General features: G+C 33.6%; 1 non-coding gene across 1 annotated transcript; it reads right to left on the bottom strand.

Moving 5' to 3' along the window:
* Positions 1-614: 614 nt before the first annotated feature.
* On the bottom strand, positions 615-687 carry Trnaa-cgc (transfer RNA alanine (anticodon CGC)). The gene has a single exon. It is a non-coding gene; the product is annotated as a tRNA-Ala (tRNA).
* Positions 688-18,402: the final 17,715 nt, after the last annotated feature.

Raw genomic sequence — 18,402 nt, forward strand, 5'->3', positions numbered from 1 at the left:
AAGAAATTGGGATATGTGAGCGTTTTCAGAGGTTGTTTTAAAGGTTTATGAAGTGTAATTTTGTTTTATTTTGTACATCGAAAGCCAAGAGCAATTATTCTTTATCAGTGAGAATCCACGCCGAAGAACTTCCAAATCATCAATTGGTACATTTTTGTGAACGATCATTTTGGCCAAACCGTTAAGACAATTATTGACCTTGTCCAAGTTTTAAGTCGTCTATGGGCACTAAACCGTCGTTCAAACGAATTGAATCTAACAGGCAAACAAAGAATCAGCTGGACTATGGCATGAATGTTTGGAAAACAGTTCACATCGCACAACTCAAGCCTTGTTTGGAGAGACTGTTGGTAATTTTTGAGAAATAAAAAAACGCTATTGAAGTTGTTTTCGTTGATTTCCATTTAATAGCCATAATTTACTGGTAGCAGATAGGTACCATGTAATACGTCTTCAAGTTGTTTCGGAAAATAAATTCTAAGATGCTGTATACTTATTTTAGAAAGGGGAAAATGATTCATTAATAATATTTTAGTATGTTTGGCTTGCTGCCAACTTTGATCTACCGATCACTATTTTTATATTATAACTATAATAGGAGCGGAAAAATGTGCAGTCCGATACAGAACTCGAACCTGCGACCATCTGCTTGCGAGTCAGATGCTCTACCAACTGAGCTAATCGGACAATTGATATCATAGACTAATTAATAATATATACATTATTTACACATTGCTATTTTCCCTTCCTCCTTTTTTCAAAGACAAACTCAGATTTTTTGACTAACCCAGCCATTGCTTCACCCTAGCTCTAGGATTCCAAGGCTAGTCACCACACTCACGGCACCAATGTAATAGGAGCAGAAAAATGTGCAGCCCGATACAGGACTCGAACCTGCGACCTTCTGCTTACATGTGAACATTGTATATGTATACTCTTATGTTATGTTACATGTTACTAGAGTTAATAAAGTGATTGTTATGTTATGTTATGTTATGTTATGTTATATGTTATGTTATGTTATGCAAGTCATATGCTCTACCAACTGAGCTAATCGGACAATTGATATCATAGACTAATTACTTGCATTATATACACACTGCTACATAACTAAAGATACGAAAATAATACCGAATTGTGTGTATCTTCTTGTAAACTTCATACACGTATCAGTATAATGCAAAAAATAAGAATGACGTGAGGTGAAAATATGGATATTTATATGAAGTCATTTAAGAAACCAAGTGTTTCTGTATTAGCAGTCATTTTCTGTCACGCAGTATTTTTTAGTCAGAAAAGTATAACGATTTGCCAGATATATCATGAATTAACTTTAACGACCTTTTGTAAATATGCAAAATTAAATTATTACACGATGTGACAATACGCGGTTAGACGATCTTTTTAAAACGCATTGATGATAACAAAAATGTCCTTGTGTATAAATAAGCGAATGATTCAATTAAAGGAAACATTCCGTTTAACCAACGGATAGCTCAATTTCATTGTTAGTGTACACTATGGTATGTTTTGCAACCCTACTTGATCAAATGATATATTGAAAATTCATATTGTTAATTGATTGAATCAGTTACTAGTGCGTGGGTTAACAAGGCTTAATAAAATTAATGTAATATTTCAATGATATCTACAGACGATATATTAGAAGCAGGCAAATACATTTATAACACTACTTGCGTTGAATTGAGCCTTTTCATCGAAGTATTGAATGGTGTTAAAACTCTTTCGCCACAAACAACGACATCAAACCTTAGCAACCGACTTTTCATCCCGCACAAAATCTTTTATATTGTTGGTATAATACAGCTATACTATGACAGATGGACGAATTAAGCACTCCCCGATTGAATGTGTTCCTGCATTTTTTAAGGAGTAAAATTTCAAAGAGTTATAAGACAGGTACGCATCAAATATTTGCAAACACGTTCTTCAAACATAACATAAACATTGATCTGTCACACTACAACACCTTTGAGCAAATTACAAACCCACTAGAGATTGATTTTTCATTTCAAGTTCATTGAAGCACCCGTTTTTGTTATTTATAAGAGATATTTATTTGATCCGAGTGTCGTATAGTTAGCTTCTATCTTGAAAGATGATATTGTCATTCAAGGTCTATCAAGTTGGTTAAACAATCAGTACAAAGTAAATATACCACAAATTATACACGCACGGTCCAAATGTACTTGTTAAAAGTCAGAGATCTTTATTTATACAGAAAACGATATAAAACATGAATCTAGCTTCGACTGATACTTGGAGAAGAAAACAATTTAGTTGAATATTTATAAAATATACTGAACAGACATTCTAATTGCACAGCTACATTGCTATTTGACCTGGACCTTATGAATATTCCGTACATTTTGGTAAATTAAGTGTTGATGTCCGAACCCAAATGGCGATATAACAACAAAAATATGCATTCTTAACTGACATTCTGTAAGCTATTCAGATAGCTATGAGGACAAAATGGTCATCTGCCTATCTTGCGCTTGTGGGCTCGAGGCGGCGGTGAAAATGCTACACTGCTCACTGCTTGACTGTTATGGTTCAACATTTTAAAGTAATATATTAGTATCAATCAAGATTCTATTTACATGTCAAAAAACCATTCTGGAAAATTTCAACCAAAATTTTCAAAACATCTTAGCTCAAAAGACAAATTACTTGTCACCAGCGTTTCCAAATATATCAGGAAAGTCCATGCCTAAAGAAGTGAGTCCTCATTAAATCAGGCAGTTCAAGACTAAAGTAGATGAAAAAATAATCATGAATACTACAATATCTGAAATAAAAACAAGTGTAGACATGTTATATATTAAAATCTTGTGTCAGACGAAATGCAATATCGACACATTAAACATTAATTTCAGCATTTTTTTGTTTTTTTCACCATATTTGTTTTTCTATTAAGCAAAGAAGGCACCCCGTGGTGGCTTTGTTGCTGGTCAGGGAGGCAGGATCGGAAAACGTAGGGCGATTAAAGATCTGTTGAAGAACTGACTTTCGTAAATGCAGTTTTGTTAACTGTGTCTGTTGGAAGTTTTATTTTTGGTTAGGGATAATAAATTAGATGAAAGTTCTATATAATTCGGGCTTGAAACATATGTAATAGGGTTAATTGATATATGCCGTAGCAACAAAACAGTTTCTTAATTGAATAGCATCCAAAACAGATCGATAGAAGTGCTACGAATGTAACATGAGCTATATTAGTCTATTTCCATTGATTGAGATTCTAAACGTTCTAATCCATTGTTGAGTTGTTTTATAAATTTCGTTTCGAAATTGAGCTTAAGTTTGTATGGAATGGAATGTTTCTTTTAAAGTTTAGTTGTCGCTTTTAATTGATTTCATTTGAATGACACAATTTGTTGTAAATAATATTATTGCACACGTCATATTTAATTTATTTCTATGTATTTTGTGCTCAGTTGTCATAGATTTATTCCGAGCGAGAAAGTCTAAAACATCTGTATTTTTTAAGTTTTGATATAAATGTATAATTCACTTATCTTTCAAGGTATTGCAAACTGGGAAAAGTGACATGTTGACATCAAATTAGACTAGCTCCTAACATCAAATAAGTGCATATTTTGCAAACAGAACCTAAACGTTGAACTTTAAATACTACAAAATGCTTGAAAAAAATAGACTCCTGCGAAATTATTTTTTAAAGGTCTACGAAACACCCGTTTCATTGAATACCAAAGGTATGCTTGAATACCATATATGGAAATAGTTTGTTTGCTATGTGTGTCATTAAATAAATAGTCTACCTTGAAAGAGTCTTTCGCACTGAATAATGATGAAAATGTAGCTTCTTATATGTTGGTATATTAAAATATTATGCGGAATGTAAGAAAATGGATGATGGTAACTGATGTTATAGGGAATATAGCTGTGTGAAACGTTGCTTGTTATGGCCATTTTCAAATAAAAATTGGACAGTTTGTTTTGTAATATCTATTTTCCAGTTTCCGTTGACAATAGACCATTTCACGAAGTATATGCGCATGCGCAAACTGATTACCGTTAATCCGTGAATTAACGTGATTAAACGATAAGACAAAAACTGGGGGCTAAGAGATAGATAGATAGGTTATGTACAGCGTGTTAAGTTTGAGACAGTTTTCTTCATTTTTGGATCGAACTACGTTGAGACTAAACAATGAAATAGTCTGTATAGCTGAACGCTTTACTTCAATGTCTTACGATAGCTGACCAACCGCTGCGTCTGTAAATTATTGACAGGTGTAATGAGCGGGAATTTCAAACACAAGCTGCGTCCTTAATAACTTGTTTAATTAATAGCAAAAGCTGATCTTCACCCGATGTACAATTATTGAAAAGGTCAAATGCACACTTTTTACGCAAATGGCGTCGAAAAATCACGTTTTAGCCTAATTAGTTTTGACGTTGCTGTTTTTACAGAGATTAATTTAGTTTCGGGCGCCCATTTCAATCAAAAAGAAATTTATTTCATTTATTATAACAGGACCGTTGAAACCTATACGATAATGTAAGTTTCAAATATGTACTCCGACTATTCGCCGAAGGAATTCTTACTTCATGCAAAGACCATGCCAAAATCTTTCTACGAAATTATTATTTTCGAACGGAATGACTAAGTAATGTGTAAAAACCATTCCATAGAACTAAAAAAAAAAACTAAACTCGTAATACAAATTTATTTTACTGAAAAATGAGAGATAAAATGCGGGGGTCTCCGACTTTGTTTTCACTGTATTGTCTTCAATTTTCCCCTACCATCCTTTTTACGCGAGATTTAGGGAAAAATACAACACAACAACAAAATTTCATTTTAAGCGTACTTCAATTTTGTTAGCAATTCTCCGATTTCTTTCCGATTTTTATTGTCACACTTGTATGCCTAAATGCATGTTACACACACAAAAAAAGCGTAATGAAAAAATGATACTTTTTATTAAACATTTTACTGCTCGTTCTCTCCTCCATAGAATTTTAGAAATTTTCTGAAAATGATCCCCGAGATGTTTTTGAATAGAATACGATAACAAAACTCCTTGACTACCGGGTTCATTTTCACGCTACAGTGCTAAGAAAATTAGGAAGTTAAAGGAACATTAAACATGTCTTTCTCCCGCATTTTCCAACCAAGTTCATATTGTCTGTTTGTGGAATTTATTAATTTATTTGCAGCCGTTATTTTACGGCTTGTAGCGTTATTAGATAGTGTTTTTTTTTGTGTTTTTTTTTTGTTGTTTTTATTTTTTCGTATTAAGTTTAAGCCCGTTTCAGCTGTTTCATAAATAACTAAATGCAGTTTTCTCCGGAATCCGGAGATGTTAGTTCGGGCCCGACTTCCTACAGCACTGCATGAAGTGGGAAAGATGTAAATTCTTACGGAGAGTAGTTGTGTAAGCAAACCGCCGTGACAAGGTTGTTGAGAAACGGCGTAAACCCAACACAAATAATGGACATCAAATGGATAAGTACAATAATCTATTTAATTCATGTCCGTAAATTTTTACGTCTGACATTAACTTCTTGTCGTTTTGATTGTGCATATTTCGACCAACTTATAAGGGAATAATTATTGTTTGTTTAGGGTTATACACCCGTTTTCTTCAACGTGTTATTTATTTTTTATTTTTTTTTTGCAAGCACTAAACTATTTCCACAGTAACTTAAACTTGTCCCATTGATAAATAATACTTACGGATAGAGTGGCCGTACCAGACACCAAACATGTGATCGCTCGACTGACGGGCGAACGATCCAACCAGTGTGTAATTCAATCCGGGCGGGGGTAATTTTTGACTGGATGAATGAGACAAAGACTATTTTTAAGAGTCATTTGTATTTGAAGTTTCAAAACTGGAACTATTTTAAAATCTGAATTGCACGTATTTGTTAACAATGGTTTAAAATGTTCAATCAAATATAATGATTAAAATAAGAAAACGAAGTAAGCATGTAATTGTTTAAACGCGAAAGTCCATTGTTTTTTGTTTTGTTCTTTTTTGTTTTTGTTTTTTTGCCTTTTGTTAGTGCTTCATTAAAACAGACTCTTAGCGGTGACACGGGTTCTAAATTTTTGCATAATATTCACGTTATTCAAATTTGATAAAAAAGAAATACACGTACTGATAAAAACGGTGGAAGGTTTTATCAGAGTGTTCGATATGAATACGGTCAAATGTTGACAAAATCATAACCATATTTTTACTCTAAACAGTCAGATAGGACTTCAGTTTTCCTATGTCAATATCAGTCGAATCAATAAACCACTGAAGTGAAAACCCTTTTTCACCGATTTATGCATCAGAAAACTTTGCTGCAAAAATCGATAAATAACTGAAGAGCCCCCAGTTTTTCAAATCTCGTTGCGTCTCGAGAATTCTCGCTTAGAATGCGTCTACCGATAAAGACTTTTCCAATGCTTAGACGCTTGCCGTGAAATGGTCTATTTACTACTTAAATCTAGACCCAATGTTTAAAATTGAAATTATGATTTCTTGAATTAGAAAGATGTTACCATGGAAACGAAGTCCATGACCTGTATATCTTAACATAGAATTCAAACACGTTGACACTAATCTATTTAATACCCCAGTCACACATACGGCGCGGATAGCTACGTCTAGCCACGGATAGAAACGTAGTAAGCCGTATCGATCCGTACCTGAGCCGTACCTTAAAGTAGTAACCCGTACCAGTCCGTACGGCTCAAGTACGGATCGATACGGATAACTACGTTTCCACAGCTAAACGTAGCTATCCGCGCCGTATGTGTGACTGTGGTATTAGGAACACAGCTTCGGCCTTATATTTGCATTTCAACCATATTCATGAGAATAATAGCAGCATGCAGAACGATTGTTTCAATAAAAATGTCAGACGAAGGGTACTGCTGTAAATTGTTTAAACTGTGAAATTTGTTTAAATAAATGGAAATAACACGAAAATATTACTTACGTTAGAAATAAGATGTTTCGAAGCTACGTTAACAAAAAAGAACACCCAAGTTTAATTTAAAAGTTATTAACACATTCGCCGCATTGCCTCTTCAGAAAAACAGCGGGTTAGAATACGATACCTACCTTCCTCTTCTAGAAGACTTCCCTTGCCATCTCAAGCAACATTTGAAAAATAAAAAATCTGATTGTTACGGTAACTACCCGACTGTTAACAACTTAGACACGTAGTTGTAAAGGGCTAAAAAGGGCCAGAAAAATCTAGCTTAATTCGGGTTTTTGCCAAGAAAGTGTTATGCATTGTCACATCAAAGACAAAGCAAAAAATTCATTACTATCTAGCTCTGTGATGATGCAAATATATACAAATTGTTATGGTAGATTTTTTTGTCAATTTCAAAGAGACTCAACAAGAAGCCTTTATACATAACGGAACATGTTTTCTTTGTCCATCCGTGTAATTTGTCAAATAGACATTTGGGTTGCTAGTAGTTGCCACACCCGTTGCTAGCAACCATACTCAAATATGTACTTCTTATATTATAGGTGGCATTCAGGGTCAAGCTATCTAGCTGGCGGCCAACGCTTTATAATGGAGCCGTGTCAGTTTGAAAACTTTAATAAATTGATTATGGTTGAGTATTGATTATGTATAATTTAAAACTTCAAACGTTAAATGTGTTTGCCATTGAAAACACTTAAGATATAGGATTTCTATTCAAATCATTTTAAGTTGTAGAATAAAAGACGATAATAACGTTTTATTAAATTTTAATCATATAATAGATTTAAAAACGGGTTGTTTAGGGGAATTTATTTGGTTTAAAGTAAATATAATATTTTTTACGACAATAATTTATGGTGTGTCATCACCCCAAGTATTGAATGCATACAAAGAGGACAAAAGACTATACAAAATCATCCAGACCAAGTATCATTCCGAAGGAAAAGGCCTATGGATACATAAATAAATAAGAATCGTTTTGAGCGATGTGTCACATTCAATTAAATCTATTTAAATTTCAAATGGAACATTGAACACCTGCACATTGAATGATGGTAGTGTCAATTTGACTGAATCTATTCATGTGAGCAAAGGACGATAATAAAATGTCACTAACACCTACTTAAAGGCTCGTCACAACCTAGTGACTTACTGTTATATAAGCTTTATAAATTAAAGTTTACAAATACAGATAAATTATACAGTTGTACTATAAAATGGCAGGCTGTCGATTTAGGCCTTTCCTGAATTAATGTGTTTAACAAATACATATGCAAACTTGTTCAGTCAATTTCTCTCAGTAAAGTTTAACAACTTTACAAAGAAACTGTGATATGAACTTAAAATACATGCCTCATGAAAATTGCATACTGTTACGTCTATTCCGCTATTTAGACATTAAAACACATTTAGTAAGGTAAAGTATAAAGGTGCACTTAAACTTCCTTACTATTGGGCTAGCTTTTATAACGACATGATAGACTGTTTGCCTTAGGTGGAAGAGGTCACGGGTTCGATTCCCCGCCAGGCTTGAAGTATTTTCAGACTATTACATTTGGCACCCGATGTAAACAGCTCACAAGTAGATACGAATGGACAATTTGGAACGTCCCACAGAGGTCAAAACTCTGGAATTCGAGGACGAATTCTAAAATGGAGGGTGGGGGATGGAGGAGGGGTGTAGTAGAGTAAAGTATATGGGTGCATTTATACTAACTTCCTATTGAGCTAGGTTTTATAGCGGCGTTGTGTAGTGTCTGCCTTAGGTGTAAGAGATCCCGGGTTCGATTTCCGGTCAGGCCAGAAGTATTTCAGTTTGTTACACATATTTTAGCCTAATATATATCAGTGTCACTTTGTCTCCAGCTACTAGTATTTCCTAACAATTTTATACAAAAACATGTTGATTATCATCATGACAACATAAACAATACAGCTATCCTATGGAGCGTCTCTATACAAAATGATACTGAATACACTTTATAAGCAATCTTACTCAGAGTTCAAGCACCGACAACAATAGAAAACTTAGCTGAGAATATAAGAAATAATAAAATATAAAAGACGATCTTTTTAATTATGATATATAACTCACGACAAAATATTTTCTATATAGACATAAAGTGCCAGGTTGTATTTAGTCAACAGTATGAAAATACTTTAAACACACCATATATATCATACCAAAAATGAAACCTAGCTTAAACGGAACACCCGTATCCATGCGGTTATGGCTACTTGCCGCTTTAGACAGAAAGTAAAAGACTGTTTTGTTATTATTCGCCTTCCGATAACAAAATAGTTCCTGACCGGAGAATATACAGCCATGTCGTATTTGAGATTAGGTTTTAAAGGAACTTACCCATATATTTAAGTTAAAAGTAAAGTGAGTACTCCAAAAATGACTAGTGGAACAAATTAACTGACTTAAGATTTTTGCAAGATATTATTATAATTAATCAAAAATGTTGTGCAGAGGGTAGAAATATGTTGCAACGCTTTTGAAATAATGCAAAAAAATTTACTTTTTTGATTCATTTCTACAGATATCTGACTTGAAGTTTTACTCACTCTCTCAGTTTTAGTGTCATATACGAGTATACATTATATGCCAAACTTGAAACTAACATGTTGAAAAATTTTACCCCAACTATTGGCGAGTTTTTTGTTGTTGCTTTTGAAAGATTTATTTCGAATGACGCTATTTTATGTAAATAACGCTGATCACCTGGGGACACCTATATTATTAGTGCCCTGGTCTTGTTTATATAATTCGGCTTTCAAAAATTCATGTCACTGGATTAATTCAAACTTCATTTTAGATTATAATTTAGAATTTATTATAGTAAATAATTATTCCAGATATTATTGAAAATAGCATAAGCTGTAAAGAAGTTGTAACCCCTGTAAATGTCAAGTAACTGCAAGTTTTGCAAACATAACGTAAACGCTGAAATGTCAAACTACTACATACTTAAGAACAATATACAGACTAATGCGAGACTGGTATTTACATTACAATGTCATTGAAACACCCGATTCGTTAAACAGAATAAAAGCTTGATAACCATATATGGAGATATTTTGTTTAAACCAAACCGTCTTCTTTGAACGTTGATTTTGTCGTTATAGGTCTCTTTGTCCAAAAGTCGGTACAAATTAATATTCCGTCAACTTTGCAAGCAAGGCCCAACTGTTCCAACACTGAAATCTGAGATATAAAACATATCTAGCCTTGACAATTACTTGGAGAAGTTAACACCTTTGTTCAAAACATTTGTAAAATATAGTCAACCACTGTTCTAACCTTTTATTTCATCTGTACCAAATTTTGACACAGTCGAATGAAACTGGAGACATTGTTTAACGATTATCTAAGTCTCGACCTGGCCCTCATGAATATTCCAAATACTTCCGTTAGTTAGATTTCGATGCCCGAACGTAAATAAGGATATAACTAAAGTATGCATTTCCTATCTGACATTATGTCTGATGTGCAGATATCTAGGAGGACAAAACTTTCAGCTGCCTATCACGGGCTTGTGTGCTCGAGGCGGACAAAATGCTGCACTGCTTGACGTTTATGGTTCTAGATTTAAAGTAATACACTAGTAACTATCAATATTATATCTACACGTCATTAAAACAGTTTGGAAAATGTCAACTAAAATCTTTAATACATCTTAGCAAGTAAGACAAATTACTTGTTTGTCACCAGCGTTTCCAAGTAATAACAGGAAATCCAGGCCTAAAGAAGTGTTCCCTCATAAAACTGACAGTTCAAGTCGACAGGAGATGAACGAATAACCATGAGTTGAATACTACAATATATCAAATTAAAACAAACGTAAACATATTACATATTAAAATTTGTGAGACAAAAAGCAATATCGATACAATGATATACATTAAATTTAAAAAGAAATGGATGAATTCGATGCCATAATTGAACTAGTTTGCGTGGAAATCAGTGAACCTACAACAACGCCATTGCGTTATCAGTAAACGTGTCAACAGTTACGTTAAACAGAGGCAGCAACTGACATAAATTCATTGAACTGTGAAAAAAGCAAAAAGATAATCTCGAATTAGTGCAGCTTGGTGCTGGTTGACATGTGGCAATTAATGTCACCTGCAGGAGAATTTAGCTGCCAACATCACACTCTTCAAGGGATAGAAATATGCTTTCATTTAGATATCATATATTATTCTGAAAGCAAAAGTTAGCAGTTTATCTGATTTGTATGAGACATAGGTATAAGCTTTGCAGTGGGGATTATTTGTTCCCGCAAATGGGTGCATATGATTTCGAAAATTTGAAAATTATCGATATAAATGTACTTTTGTGTCACTTATCGTATGGCTTCTTTGTTTTGACGGAGTTATATTTGAACGAATCAACCTAAAAAGTGCACGAGCGCGGGTTGGTTATCAAATACTTATCTGATCCTCGGGTTAGAATTTGAAAACAAACTGCGCTCGTGCTTAACAAGCGTATTTTGTTCACATAAAACATGTATATAACAGTTACTGTTTTGTTTCAATACGTGCGCTGAAAATTCACTTTTACGATTAAAATAATCATAAATACTGTCAATAACCTTAAAAATCTAAGCGCTTCGAAGGTCGAATCCGCGGCTATTTCATTTACAGAATCTGTGCTTTACCTACTAAACTGGCTGACTGCATGACTGGGGTTTCCTTTGCTCCAAATTGGTTAAATGTGATACAAATATTAATCGACGACCCATGAAAATGCGAAAAAATGTATTACTATTTAACAATAACCTATTTAGCAACTAAATCTTGCTTTTATGAACACCCAGCCTGATTATTTCGAGAAATGTTTTGTAGGGAAAATTATCGTTTGCGTTAAATGCCATAATTTCAACAACTACGGGTATGTTACGAGGGTCAGTATATTCTGACACATGTTTAGGTTCTGCACTTTAATTGAGCTGCATGACAGATATATGAAAAATTCATACAAGCAAAGTTGTTTTCTGTCAAATAACCAATAAAACTTGCAAAATACACAAAATGTATCTATTATGAACAGAATAGAATCTATAAAAAGATCGTTTGGAAACGTAGTTTACAACAAAGCAAAAACTTTGAACATCTTTCACGTCCCCTAACACTTGCTTATGCAGAATTCTGTTATATAGATATTGAACGAACTTTATGTGTTGCGATAAACTTACTGAGCTAATTGAACTGGGGGACTGACCGTTTAAGCGATTGAGGTTGCAGCTTTGCAACTTTTATTATGTTTATATAGAAGAAATGTATGCAAAAGACCATTTGAAAATGCAATTTGTATGTACTGATACTTTCAAGGTGTCCGTTCAAAATTACCTACTGTGAAGTGAACTTACACATATTCTAAGGACATACGTGCAGTTTTGGAACTTTTGCAAATAGAGTTCATTTTCTATTCGCAGGCCCAAACAATATTTTTAGCATTATTATGCAAGGATTTTACGATATTATATCTTATTTTGAACCATAAAATAAATTCTAAAAATGGGTATGTTAATGTATATGTGAGTAGCAATCTTAGAAAGAAAATTGACTTATAGTTTCTTCAATCATATAAATATAAACAAAGATAAATAACATATGTCAAACCCTGATGTATGGATACTATAAAAAGTCTGGTTTACACGCATTGCTGATATCGGAATGAAACTATTATAATAATGATCATATCAATGTCTACCATGTGCACGTGTGTTTCATGCAACATAAATACCATACCTTTATTGTTGACAAGCATGTTTACATCAAGTTAGGCATTTCGTTATATTACCTAGTACACGACACATTTTCGTAAGTGATGGTGTTCCTTTCTTTGTACTTTGTTTTGAATATTACATATATACAGTGAACGTTTTACAAACACGAAAGCAATCTGGACTGTATGGTAATTTATCACTCTAGGAACAGATCTGCATGGTAATTACAGATGAAAACAAAATTCCTCATATGTTTATAAACATCATGCAGATCTATTCCTCAAACAACAACTATTACATAGATATCAGATTTAAATGTTTGAAATTTGGGTCTATATAACTTACTTGACGTGATTTATACAAATGCTGCATAGTAGAATAGCTATAATTTTAGCTTTATAATAATTGGGTGGACATATTTTGTTAATTGGTAAGGTACATTTTTAACAACGATTTTTTAAAAGATAATATAACGCCGAGTCTGTACCATACATATAACATTTTATCCTACTTTCATGCAAAGGAAATGCAAAACTCAAGGAGTATGATAAATTTTGGTGGACTTCTTTTTGAATTTCTTGTTTTTTGAAAATAATGGACATATTTATGCAATTATTCTTATATAAACGCACTTTTATTAGGTACGTGGGACCTTGGTACAGATATATAGCGTATGCACACAGTATTTGAAATAACCACAAACAAATTATTTAAAGAATGATTTTTAGATCAGACGGTAGGATAAATAAAACCTGAACTTTTATATTTTCTCCGACTCACTTGATAAATTAAAATTTATATTTTGTTTGTTTGTTTTGGTTTTAACCCCATTTTTCAACAGTATTTCAGTCATGTAACGGCGGGCAGTTAACCTAACCAGTGTTCCTGGATTTTGTACCAGTACAAACCTGTTCTTCGCAAGTAACTGCCAACTTACATATCAGAGGTGGAGGACTAATGATTTCAGACACAATGTCGTTTATCAAATACTCACGGGGAACATACGCCCCGCCCGATGATCGAACTCACGACCCCGCGATCCGTAGACCAACGTTCTAACCTACTGAGCTAAGCTGGCAGGCTTTTTAAATTTATAAGACAGTAACCTAATATTCTCTGTTTCTCAGTTTTAAGTCGACACGTTTAAATATCTGTATTATGAGTATAGCAGAAAACTGCAGAAAAAAATACACAATGAAGATAAGGCTTTTATATCTCTTTTTTCAAACCAATGTCGATCAATGATTTAAATATTTGTCAATCTGATTTAAATCATTTCCTAAATGCTACGTTTAACTTATTATGATCACGTATTTCAATCAGATTGAAATATTTGCTTTACTATTGTTAGATATGCACAAAACACTCAATTATTTTGGGTAATACCCACATTTTGGTATTCTACCACGTCATCAAAGTTTAAAACGTTTTGTCAGATCATTTCAGTTGTAACTTGATATGTTTTATTTGTTTTATTTGACAGAGGTTTAGTCATACTATGGTAATTTAACTATTATCTGGGGATTAATTCAAAATAGGGGCAGATATTTTGGGAGACACAGTGGCTGTTTGCGTTACAAGAATCCACAACGATTATACAATGGTTCAAAGTAAAGGACATATAGTTTATGCTGATGCATAATCTTGTTTTACACAAGAACTTGAACTTGTAAATGTATTTATGTAATTGATTGTAGAACTGCATTGTATAATTGATTTGTCGTAGGCATTGTTTAGATAATTGTAAGGAATATGTGTCAGTGAACATACTGATTTTTTTGGTTACGGTGCTACGGGTAAGATTTCCCTCACAAAACATTTTCATTTTTGATTCAGTTCTTTTCTCGTGCGTTGACATTTTATCTCGCGCGCGTGACATGTTATCTCGTGCACATCACTTATTATCTCGTTCAAATGACATGTTATCATGCACTCGACACCTTATTCCGTGCAACAGACATCTTATTTCGCACATACGACATTTTATCTACAGGGCTTAACATCATATTTTGCGCACGCGACATATTATCTAGTACAAAGCTTAACAATATATTTCGAGTGCACGGCATATATAGTATGAAAATGATTAGATCACTGAGCTGACACTTTTTGGTCTTGCTTGAATCAAAACTTAGATTTAAACTTAATTTTAAAAGCTGATATAAAACCAAAATACTTACGTATGTTAGATATTTCGATGTCCGAATATAGATAGCAATAAACTTAAAATATGCATTTCTGAACTGACATTATGTCTGATGTGCAGATGTCTAGGATGACAAAACATTTACCTGCTTATTTCGGGTTTGTGGGCTCGAGGCGGACAAAATGCTACACGGCTTGACTTTTATGGTTCAACATTTAAAATAATACACTAGTATCCATCAATATTCTATCCACATGTCAGTAAACCATTTTGGAAAATGTCAACTAAAATCTTCAAAAAAGACAAATTACTTGTCACTAGCGTTTCCAAATATATCGTGAATATCCAGGCCTAAAGAAGATTTCCCTCATAAAACGGACAATTCAAGTCGACAGTACATGAAAGTATAACCATGAAATGTATATTACAATATATGAAGTAAAAACGAACGTAAAATTGTTACATAGAAAATATTATGAGATGAAAAGCAATACCGATACAATAACATTACATTAACCAGAAATGGATGAATTCGAAGCATCGTTATACTATCGTTTTAAATAAGTAGTTTTTCTAAATCTAAGATAAAGAGATATATATACAGGCAGTTCCAACAGGCAGTTTGTATGTACTGATACTTTCAAGGTGTCCGTTCTTCATTACCTACTGTGAAGTGCACTTATGCATATACTTAGGACATATGTCCAGTTTTGGAGTTTTTGCAAATATAATTTATTTTTAAAATGCTCTAGATTGCATAAAAATAGTTGTTAAACTTTCGAACATATCCTAGCAACACTAAAAATATCATTTTCAGTAATTTTATACAAGGATTTTACAATATTATCCCTTATTTTGAACCATAAAACAAATTAAAAAAAGTAAAGAGCGTAATTGTTGATATATCGTATTGGCATTTTAAACCAAACTCATTCATCTCTAAAATCTTCACTGATGATCTGTAAAGCCTTCTGAAATACAATACATTTTATTTAGGTACCTGTGATGCCGTTGAAATATTATAAAGAATATAATTATCTCTCAGTAAATTGGTTTTCAAGTACAAAAGGCACATTAAAGAGTTGATTTCAAATTGTCGTAATCATTTGATTTATGTTGTATTAAATTTTCTACAACCTTGCAATAACAATAAAATATATCTATGATATCTGAAAATAGCATAATATTACGTTTATGAATTAAATGTCCAAATCAAAAGCTTTTAGGCTTGAAAATGTACTGATTTTTTCAACTACTCTTCTATCAATTTGTTTATCAGATCTAAATATTTGATATCTGGGCCTACATATCTTACTTGGCGTGATGAATGCAAATGCTGCCTGGTTCAATAACTGTAATTTTACCTTTTAACTGATAATATCATGGGGTGGCCGTATTTTTCATTATTTGCTGTTTTTAGGCGAGAAAAAATTTAGCTGCAGTTGAAATTGCGTTATTTTTTTACTTTTTAAAATCATCTTCTAGTTTAACGTAACTTTGGTATTAACTGCTCATCCCCAATACTTTATTTAGATCGCTCAAGTTGAATTCAACAAAGTCAAGGAAATTTATGTTTAATATATACACGTTTTCCTTATGTACGTTACTGTGTACGTTTTGTTGTATAAAAGTTTTGAGCATCAATGAGCAATGAATTATATATTCTCCAGATGTATTTTTCTTTAAGGGTGGCAAGCGCAAATCAAGGTCATACGTTCAAGTCTAATGATATATTGATGTTCGTGCCGGTCGTAACTGTGATATCCATAGCGCAATTTATTATTTAGCTGATACAATTGCCTCAATTTGATTGGCTGTCGCGCATATACCCCAAATTCCTCTGTCCCATTTAAGCTAATGTCTAGGTTATGGGTATAATGTCATTCTTAAGCTTGTCCTGGCCGTAACTTTAACTTGAACGTAGCAATGAGTTTGTAGCAGCAATGTCATTCTAAATGACACGAAGTGTCGCTCATACCAACAGACCGTTGTCCAAGGACAAGGTCACATTCAGTGATGAAAGGTCACCCTGGAGCCAGTTCGCCTCAAACCTTTTGTAATACTTATTGTTTCGCCTCAATGAAATAGAATGTCATTGGGATCTCGTTTCAGCGTTGATGAGAGTAAAAATTTAAGTTAAAAGAATATAACAGGATCAGATCTCAGTGACTTTAATCATTGAGGTATCTTGCTCTAACCCAAATGATGTTTCCTAGCACCTCTCACTGAATTTTGCAATTCATATTTACATTGATAGTAAAAGTCCAACTACGGTTAAGTCTGTCTAATTACCAGTACTTGCGATAAAAAGGCAATTCACTCTGCGGATCTAGTTGCTTATTTTACACTTTTCATTTAATTTGAACGCTATTAGAATAATTTCTGTATGCCAAGCTACCTCCGGAGACAATGAGTAATTATCTTCAAAGTAAGAATTAAATAATGCGAAAATGATAAAGTAAAACATAATATCAATGGTGCTGCGTTCACTGTCGTTAAATGCCATACCTGACAGCAGCGTTGTTTGTGCCGTGTGGCCGCCGTAAAAAGTCTCCCCGTACATTCAATCAGGGCTGTTATATTTCGATCTTCTCAGATCGTTCAGCACGACTTTTATGTCGAGTTATTGGTACTGTTTAGTTTCTCAACATGACCATTTCGGCCTGGGTGGTTCTAATACTCCCGCTTTCATAGCCTTGGGTATTGTTTAATCACCCCTTGGATATGGTGCCTGCTTTTTAATTTTGTCTTTTGACAGTTCCTGTGATACGCAGGCTTCATAACCTCAGATCCCCTTCCTAAATTCCAGTTTGTTTAGTTATGCCTATTGTTTTCTTGTTTAGGGCAAACCCTTTATTTTATCTGGGGACCAAACGCCGCTCTTCATGGAATTACACGCCTCAACACGTGTATCATTGAAGGTTCCATGTTCACCGCCGTTTGAATACATCTGCGGATGTCTCTAAATTGCTTTTTGTACTTTTAGCATGTATAAATGTTGAGTTCTGCTCAACCCGAAGCGGGCTAGAGGGTGTGGACGGTAGCATGCATTTCCACTACCGTCCATGAACAGGCTCAATGAAACCGAACCTGCAACATTTTCGTTTTTGTCGTGTTGAACGACCTGTAAAGTTTCTACTTTTCTCTATTTCATTAACATACAACACATTTAAATGCTTTACTACTAGGTGTAATACTTTGTGAACTTCCAACAGACATCTCGGTAGAATAAAAAAATCATAAATGCTATGTATAAAAGAAAAGCAATACGTTGTTATGTACTCGACCGAAAGCATAAACATTCTTTTAAGTGTCCGTCCGTTTTGTTCTGGAATAGCAGTTTCAGTCACGGTTACGAGTTTCTCAGTTTGAACTGACATTGTACCTTCAATAACTTTTTCCCAAACAAAGGTAAACATTTCAGACTGAAATCTGAGTAAAGATAATTTATATGACTACCGTCTAGAAGTTATCGTTTGTCGATTCGTGGATAACAAAGTCACTTACCAGACACTTATTTCTAAA

Source organism: Mercenaria mercenaria, chromosome 16, assembly GCF_021730395.1.
Source record: "Mercenaria mercenaria strain notata chromosome 16, MADL_Memer_1, whole genome shotgun sequence".
Classification (NCBI taxonomy): domain Eukaryota; kingdom Metazoa; phylum Mollusca; class Bivalvia; order Venerida; family Veneridae; genus Mercenaria; species Mercenaria mercenaria.